Raw genomic sequence first — 10,089 nt, 5'->3', positions numbered from 1 at the left:
TAGAGAGCAAAGAAAGAAAGGAAAGTCCTTTCAGGAGGCCACCATCAGGTTGCTGTGAAAACCTGACAAAAGTGGGACAGTAGCAGAGAATTACAGCCTCGCTCACTAACAGAAAGGATGCCAAGTTGCTGAATGAAAACTGCTGAGTCAAATCCACATCACATTTACACAATGACGTGTCGTGGCAGTAAATGACTCGTACCCAGCCTGCAAATATGCCCAATTGATAAATCTACTAAAATACTTTACCACATTGATTGAAGGGAAAAAAAACCCATCTGATCATCTCCCCGTTCCTGAAAAGGTGTTGATAAAAGTCACCAATACTTGATAAGTAATAATAAATGGGAACAAATGGATGACTCCCTACTGTGATGTAAACACACGCGCACACACACATGTGCGTGTTTTCCTGTAACTGTGTGCATCCGTGTTGATAGTGTCAAGTCTCTTTCATGCCCAGGAGTGAAAGAAGTTTTTTCTGGACGAGAATACCTGAGAAGAAGGATGCCAGGGCTTAGCTGTCAGAGCTTCAGGGGCTGCGGTGTGGCTGAGCTGGGGAGGGGTTACTCTCCCGTGGGCGAGTGGGCTCCTCACCGGAAATGCTTATCTCCTGCCCCTGGGGGCCCTGGCCCCCTCCCACTGAACCTCCGCTTGGGCCTCAGGGGCTCTTGTTGAATCGAGTACACCCATATCTGTCCCTCCTGACGTCTCCTTCTTGGGCCAAGAGGAGAGATCTGTAAATTCTGGGCAGAAAGAAGAAACGAAGCAGTTGTCTGGTGTGTCATGTGTGGCTCTCCTGGCCCATGAGGCAGGACTCCCTGTCCCGTCTGTTTGAAAGGCGGTGGATCCAGATGCTCTGGGGTTCACACTTTCTATGGCTATAAAGAACAGTTGTACAAATGTAAGGAAAGCGTGGACTCAATGCACCTTTGATTCGTCTAGTGTGCAATGCTGTGATCAGGGTGTGCATCCTACTGCACTGACCTGTCACCTGAACTGGTGCCCACTCGGCTCAAGCTGGGGCTCCAGCTGCGAGCACTGGGGCACGTGTGCGGCCCTCAGCCTGCACAGCTGCAGTCAGTGTGAACCGCCTGCAGTTTGCACTGTCTTCTTCACTTCTGTAATGTGCAAATAGATGCTCACCTGGCCTGTGTGAAGAGCACCCCACCCTCTCGGGACTTGCAGCTGACACGTGCTGCATCGTCTCTTCATCGCTCCTCTCTCCCTCCCCAGAGGGTTGGAGCCCCAGAACAGTGTCTCTGTCGTTTGGTCCCTGCTCCATTCTGTGTCAACAATAGCCACAGCACAGTGCAGACTCAATCAGGACTTGGGAACGAGTGCGTGGACCCGCACAGCCTGAACTGCTCAGCACAGGGGTCTCAGGTGGCAAATGGGAGCCCCACCTGCTGCACTACTGGTGAACTAGCTCGGCTCAGAGGGGCTGCCAGGGGGCACTGTTGGCCGGGAGACATCGGTGGGTTCTCTGAAGCACAGCAGGAGGGTCCAGTGACCACAGGCAATTGGATGCTCAGCTCAGCTCCAGCCCTGGATGGAGGTGACAGCCCTGGCATAGGAGAGCCTCAGGAGGTTGAGTGGCTGTCAGTGGCACTGAGGTAAGGACAAAGCTTGGTTCCCGTAGAAATCTGTGAACTGAGTGTTATTTCCATTTGTTTTTGTATTTGTCTTCTGGAGCCAGGAGCAACGCCAGTGCAAAGGTCCTGAGGTTCCAACAAGCTCGAGTCTGGAGGGTTTGTTTGGCACTCAGGGAGCAAGAGAGAGAGTTAGAGGAATGGGGATGACGTGGGCAGGATTGGTGAGGGCTGAAGGCAATCAGGGCAGCATGGGTGGGATTACCAGGAACACAGCAATGAGAGTTCAGGCATGAAGACGGTGCAGGTGAAACGTGCATGTGTCACCATTACCCCTGCCACTTCTAAAGGAAAGGCCGCCTGTGTGGGCCTAATGTGCCCTCCATGATCCACTTTTCGTCCAGGGACCACCTTTCATTTCGCGCTGGCCCTGAGCCGCCCTGTCTCCCCTCACAGGGCTGGGTGCTGGGTTCCCCGGAAATCCTCCCGGATCTCTACTCACGGCCTCCGGCCACACTCTCACACAACCATGGGCCCATTTCCATCTTCTCATGGGATGGAGCCCCTGCTGGGTCTAAGACAGGTCCCAGAGCCACCTTCCTTAGTGGCACCAACTAGGTGTTCTGGATTTCAGAAAGGAAAGCATCAAGCCACTTATTGGTCTTGACCCAAAGCTGGGACAGCCTGACATTTCACGACTCTGGATTTGATGGAGTGGGAAGAACGCAGCACCTGGAGGAAATGAACCTGACTCTGACGTGTCTCCTCCAGACCATGACAGTGACAGAAATCACAGAGAGCGGAGAACATGTTCAGGGACACCTTAGGGACGCAATCAGCCACATCCAGAAAGTCGGAAACTTTACAGGAAAAATAACCCTGTTTTCTTCAACAAGTAATGGGCATTAAGAAACAAGCACCGAGGTAATTGCCAGGGTCTAGACTGGGTTTAGAAACATCAACCGACCGAATGGATCTGCGGAACTTGTTTGCATCATCATTTGAACAAACCAACTTTGATTCAGTTGGGGAAAGTGGAGCTCTCACTGGTGTCAACTGACATTGTGGAGTCGCAGTGAGCAGCGTGAGATGTCAGGATAACACGGATGGTGTTAATGAAAGGCTTTACTGTTGGAGACTTGTGCGCAGGTATTTATGGGGGAAGTGATGTGACGTCTGCTGTAGAATGTTACAGCAGAGATGATGCAGGTGGAGCGGGGTAGATGCAACCCAGTTGGTGAACGCAGATGTACTGAGCTTGTATGATCCGCACAGGGAGTCAGGGGTCTCTTCCCCACATCCGGGGATTCACAGGAGACCCCGGGCTCTGAGTTACTTGTCATCCTGTGCCGATTCTGTGCTCTCCAGTCTCAGAGAGATGGTCTACTCTGGGGGTCTCTTTTTCATCTGTCCTGTGTTTTGTTCTGTGGGGCTCCTCAATCTGAGGGTCTGTCTTCCCACAAGTCTCAGCATCCTGACTCTTGAGCTCTCTCACTGTCTTCCCTGATGATGAATTCCTCAGAAATTCTTCACCTCATTGTCTGGCCCACCCATCTTCCTTTAGTGATGATTTCTCATTTCACATTGAACCTTTATATTACTTAGTTACTCTGGTTAAATTTATTTCTGAAACAATTTTTTATCCCAAGTCTCTCTAGTAACTTTTCAGAATATTGTATTTCTTAGTCATAAGTTTATGATATCTTATTTTTTAGCAGATTAAATGAAAAATTTTATTTTTCTGAACGTTCCAAAATCTCATAAACATCTGTATCTGATCCTCCCTTCCTCCTCCCCTCCTTCCTTTCTTTTTTTTCTTTTATTTTCTGCTGATGCTCAAAAAAGGTACCTTTTTTCCTGATCTTTAAAAATTCGTCATTGTTTGGATCTCATATGCAATTGAAATGTGTTTGTGGATACACTGGAGTCATGAATTTAAAGTAAGTTCTTCCAGAAATAATTTTCATTTGTTTTGACCATGTTACTTGGAATGCCATGAACTTAAGAAATCAGAAACTGGACTCTTGGCCAGAATTCTGAGCCACACAGATGTTTAAATTTCCCCTGTGAGCTCCTCCTTGGGCCACAGCTCATCACCTTCCTTTCTTCTAGGCCCCCACACGCAGTGGGAGCCTCGGTTTCTTTACTATTTGACACCTTACTGTCTAGTTCAGGCTTCCGGTGAGGTTGTCTGTGCTCATCTGAGATCTCTGACTTGGCTTTCTGTCTTGTGGTCACTCGTGCTTCTGACGCCAGAGCCTCAGATCACTAGAACTGGCCAAGGCCCCTTCAGTGCCACTGGCTTCATTGTATACTTATCTGTCAGTTTGCTGGGGCAGCTGTAACAAAGTACCACAGACTCAGCTACTTGAACAGCAGAAGTGTATCATCTCAGTTCTGGAGACTGAAAGTCTGAGATCCAGGTGTTGACAGATTCCTTCTGAGTCTGTGAGGGAGAATCCGTTCCAGGCCTCTCTCCTGGCTCCTTGTGGTCTGCCGGCCATCTTTGGCGTTCTTGGCTTGTAGGAGCATCAGCACGGTTTCTGCCTGTGTCTTCACGTGGTGTCCCCCCTGTGCACACATCTGTCTCCAAATGTTCTCTTTTTGTAACACAAATCCTACTGGATTAGGGCCCACCCTAATAACATCATTTTAACTTGATTAGTTCTGTAAGGACCCTATCTCCAAATAAGGTCACATTCTGAGATACTGGAGGTTAGGACTTGAACATAGGAGTTTTTTTCTTTTTTGGAGGAGAGTGGACACAACCCACCCATAACCACTTCCAACAATGCAGTCAACTTTTCCACAGATTTAGCATCTGATGATTCCCCTTATTTTCTTGTTATGCTAACCATGCTTTGGGGGGAAAAGCTGTAGTGTAATTAAGAGAAAAAGAGAGAAACACACAAATTTCCAAAATAAGAAGTGAAAATGGGACGCTCATAAAGAGCCTACAAACATCAGAAATATTATAGAAGGATTTGGAAATTTCTATAAATGAACAAACTCTTTGAAAGTTGTAATTTATGTGAGCCAACAAAAAATAGATAAAAACTCTGAATAATTCCATATGAATTAGGTAAGTTGAATCATTATTAAAACCTTCCCACAAAGAAAACCCCAGGCCCAGATGGCTTCACCAGTGAATTCTAAAAAAACGTTAAAAAGGAAGAGTACTAATTATACACACAGTCTTCTGGAAAATAGACAAAGTGGAAAATTTCTGAATTTTCTTTGAGGTTAGCATAACTTTGATCACCAAAATCTTCAAGGACGTCACAAGGAACAAAAATAAAAAACCAATCTCTGCCATAATCACAGGTGCAAAAATACTTAAATTATTAGCTAATTAAATAAAACAATAGATGGTAACACATTATGATCAAGTGGAATTGACTCTGGATTTGCAAAGATGGTTAACATTTAAAAACCAATCAGTATAATTCATTACAGAACAGAAAAAGGAAAGATTCATATGATTATCTCATTCGATGCAGATAATTACATAATTACAGGTTTCTGAACCTCAGATAATAGGCATTCTGGGTTAGATAACCTTTTGTTATGGGAGGCTGTCGTGTGCATTCTATGATGTTTAGAAGCATCCTTGGCTTCCCCTCAATAGGTGTCAGTAGCACCACACACCCCAAGTCTTGACAACCACACGTATCTCCAGATATTGCCATATGTCCCCTAGGGGAAAAATTGTCCCCACTTGAAAACCACAGCATAATACAAATTTTAGCAAACTATGACTAGAATTAAACATTTCTATGTGATGAGAAAAAATCCATAAATCTTACAGCAAACATTAAATGTTAAAAGATTTAAAATTTTATCCCAACTCTGAAATTTATATGGAACCACAAAAGATCCCAAGTAGCCAAAGCAATCTTGAGAGCTAAGTACAAAGCTGGAGGCATCACCCTCCCTGATTTCAAACTATATTACAAAGCTATAGTAATCACAACAGCATGGTCCTGGCATAAAGACAGTCACACAGATCAATGGAACAGAATAGAGAGCAAAGAAATAAACCCATGCATCTATGGTCAATTGATTTAGCACAAAGGAGTCAAGAATATACAATGGGGAAGGGGCAGCCTCTTCAATAAATGGTGTTGGGAAAGTTGGATAGCCACATGCGAAAGAGTAAGACTAGATCACTATCTTAAACAAAAGTCAACTCAAAATGGAGTAAAGACTTAGATGTAAGACCTGACACTATAGAACTCCTAGAAGAAAACATAGGTGGCAAGCTCCTTGACATCAGTCTTGGCAATGATTTTTTGGATTTGACACCAAAAGCAAAAGCAACAAAAGTGCAAATCAACAAATGGGAGTGATGTCAGCAACATGGTGAAGTGAACAGTCCCCTTTTTCTCTCTCTCTTTGAAGTACAACTAAATGGACATTCATTGATCAGTGGAGGATACTCACCAAGCACCTCAGGATGCTGGAGAGACCGGCACTACTACGTATTGGGTGGTGGATGGACTACCACTGAGGAGGAGGTGGAGATATGTGGTACATTTGCTGCCCCCCAGGTAGCCCAGTACCGTGAGCAACTCTTTCCTGGCTGAAGTGCTCATAGCACTACTGCAGCCCCGAGGGTGGGCATGCTCATTGGTGTAATTGCCAGAACAGGTGACAGCAACCCTGAGCCCCCATGTGATCACTCCTTGGTCCAGTCCCACTGCGGCCCCAGGGAGTGACTCTGGCTCAGACCCAGTGGGGAGATCCTGCCCGGCAAGCAAAAAGGCTGGTGTGAATCTGGGTGAGCAAGCCCCCAGCTGCCTCAGATGCCCATAGAACTGTTGCAGTCCCAAAGTGGGGAGTGTAACTCGGTGGGGCAGTGGGAGCAGGTGGCAGCAGCCTGGAGCCCCAGCATGATTGTTCTCCCATTTAATGGGAGGCCCCACAGGGCCACTGTGAATCCCAAGAACTGGCCTACGTTCTGACAGGCACAGCTAATGGGGATCCTGGTGGGCTCAGATTACACAGCTCCTGCCTCCTCCTCCTCCCAGTGGTGACAGGTGGAAGCTATGACCAAATTCTGTCTCTGTGTGGAGGCACAGATCCACACCATCAAGCAGTATGAAAAAATATATTAAATCTCCAGAACAGAAGGAAAATGACCAGTACCCAGAAATCAGTCCTGAAGACACAGAAATGTATAACCTAAATGAGAGAGAATTCAAAATAGCTATCATTAAAACACTCAATGAGTTAAAAGAGAATGCAGACAGACAACAAGTTCAAGAGCTACTTCATAAAAGAAATTGAAACTATAAAGAGGAACCAATCAGAACTGTTGGAGATGAAAAACACAATGGTTGAGATAAAGAAAAATCTGGACTCCCTGAACAGCAGAGGTGATATTATTGGGGACAGAATTAGCAGTCTGCAGGACAGAAATATAGAAATACTTAAGATGGAGTAGGAAAGAGAACTTAGACTAAAAAGAAGTGAAGAAATTCTCTGAGAAATATTCCACTCAATTAGGAGGTGCAACATAAGGATTACAGGTATCTCAGAGGGAGAAGAGAAGGAGAATGGAGCAGAAAGCTTGTTCAAAGAAATAATAGCTGAGAACTTTCCAAACCTGGGGAAGAAGCTGGAAACACGTGTGACAGAAGTAAACAGATCTCCAAAATATAACAATGTAAAAAGACCTTTTCCAAGGCATATAGTAGTAAAGCTGGCAAAAGTCAATGACAAAGAAAAAATATTAAGGGCAACAAGGCAGAAGAAAATAACTTACAGAGGATCCCCTATCAGACTTTCAGCAGATTTCTCAGCAGAAATCTTATAGGTTAGGAGGGAGTCAAATGATATATTCAAAATTCTGAAAGACAAAAACTTTAAGCCAAGAATACTCTACCCAGTGAAAACATCCTTCAGATATGATGGAGAAGTAAAAACTTTCCGAGATAAATAAAAGTTAATGGAGTTCATCACCACAAGACACCCCATACAAGAAATGCTCAAGAAGGCCCTCATACATGAAAAAAAAAAAAAAAAAGAAAGAGCTTACAAAACCTGGAGCAAGGACAAGATGGAAAAATAGATGGAAAAAATCAGAAAATTGCAGCTCTCTCTCAGAACAGGTTAGCAAACAGTTATAACATTAAAGATAAAGGGAAGGAAAACACCAAAAATAAAGATAATCTTGTCATTTTAACCACAAACTCACAACAGAAGATGGAATAAGATGTGACAATAACGACTTAGAAGGGGAAGTGGAAATGGATGGAATTGGTTTAGTCTAATGAAATAAGAGGTTACCATAAAATGGACTACTGCATCTAAGAGATTTATTATGCAAACTTCATGGTAACCACTAAACAAGTAATTAGAACAGAGACACAAATGATAAGTAAAGGGGAAAACTATTAAAACTAGCATAGAAGACATCCTAACCAAATTGGTAATCTAAGTTACATGGGACAAGAAACAAAGGTAACATAGAAAAAACAGAAAATGAGTGATAATATAGCAGCATTAGGCCCTCATATATCAATAATCACGTCAAGTGTAAATGGATTGAATTCTCCAATCAAAAGACACAGAGTGGCAGGATGGAGTAAAAAACAAGCCAAGTATGCTGCCTCCAGGTAACACATGTTTGATCCAAAGACAAACACAGGCTCAGAGTGAAGGAATGGAAGATGATACTCTAAGCTAATGGCAAACAAAAAGCAGGTGTTGCCATACTTACATCAGACAAAGTAGATTTCAACACAAAACAGGTAGAGAGGGAGAAAGAAGGGCAATATGTAATGATAAAAGTGACACTACACCAAGAAGACATAACACTTATAAATATCTATGCACCCAACACAGGAGCACTGAAGTACATAAAGCAACTATTAACAAACCTAAAAGGAGATATTAACAACAACACAATAATAGAAGGGGACCTCAACACTCCAATTACACCAATGGATAGATCATCCAGACAGAAGGCAACAAGGAAATTGTGGAACTTAACAAAAAACTAGACCAGATGGACTTAATAGATGCATATAGAACACTCCATCCAAAAACAGCAGATTATACATTCTTCTCAAGTGTGCATGGAACATTCTTAAGGATAAACCATATGTTGGGAAACAAGGCAAGCCTCAATAAATTTAAGAAGATTAAAATAATACCAAGCATCATTTCCAACCATAATGCTATGAAACTAGAAATCAACTCCAAGAACAAGCTGGGAAAGAGACAAAGATGTGGAGACTAAACAACATGATACTGAACAACCAGTGGATCATTGAAGAAATTAAAGGAGAAATCAAAGAACACCTGGAGAAAATGTAAATGAAAACACACCATACCAACTCACAGGGGATGCAGCAAAAGTGGGCCTATGAGGGAAATTCATTGCAGTATAGGCTTACCCTAACAAACAAGAAAAATGCCAAACAACAATCTCAAACTACCCCTAACAGAATTGGAAAAAGAAGAACAAACAAAGCCCAAAGTCAGCGGAAGGAGGGAAATAATAAAAAGTAGAGCAGAAATAAAAGAAATTGAAACAGAAAGTCAGTAGAAAGGATCAATGAAACAAAGAGGTGGTTCTTTGAGAAGATGAACAAAATTGATAAACCCTTAGCCAGACTTACTAAGAAAAAAAAGAGAAAATGTCAAATAAATAAAATTAGAAATGAAAGAGGAGAAATAATAATGGATACCCCAGAAATACAAAAGATTGTAAGAGAATACTGTGAAAAACTATATGCCAACAAGTTGGACGTTCTAGAAGAAATGGATAAATTCTTAGAGTCTTACAACCTCCCAAAACTGAATCAATAAGAAATAGAAAGTCTGAATAGACTGATCACTGGGGAGGAACGTTGCGGGACAGGGCATCGGGCATGGGCATGGGGAAGCAAAAGGTCGTTATTTAAAAGCAGCACCTTGGGTCCTTCACTGAGTCTAGGGGCAGATGTGCCCCTTCTGAGAGCGCTGGGCTTCCTGAAGCCCCCGCCCCCTCCTCCGAGTCTCCTTCCAGGAGCAGAGCCCCCGCCGCCCCCCACCCCCCAGCACAGACCCAGTGCTGGCCTTCCCTCCACCACGCAGCCTCCTCCCAGCAGGAGCCAGGGCAGCCAGGCAGTCCGGTCAACTCTCTTGGTGCACCTTGGGAAAACTGAGGCCCAGAGAGGAGAGGGTCAGCACATGTCACCCCCTGACACCAGAGGCCAACCCAGCTCGCTGGGCCCCAAGGACGAGCCACCATCACCATGTGCATAGCACCAGCAAAGCTCGAGGGGGCAAAAGCGAGACTCCCCTACTGGGGACAAGGACAACCACAGAGAAGGGTGTTGCCAGGGATGCTCAGGGCGCTAGGCAGGGAGGTGCAGAGCAGACTGTGGAAGGTTCCAGACGGTAAGGGGAGCAGGGCCTTAAAGGAGGCGGGACCTGGGTTAGTGGAGACCGTGCCAGGGTGCTCCGGGCAGGGCCTCCGCCCAGCAGAGGTGTGATGGGGGCCAGA

This window comes from Equus przewalskii, chromosome 11, assembly GCF_037783145.1.
Source record: "Equus przewalskii isolate Varuska chromosome 11, EquPr2, whole genome shotgun sequence".
NCBI classification, from domain to species: Eukaryota; Metazoa; Chordata; class Mammalia; order Perissodactyla; family Equidae; genus Equus; species Equus przewalskii.
The sequence above is the reverse complement of the archived record's forward strand: the minus strand, read 5'-3'. Positions refer to the sequence as shown.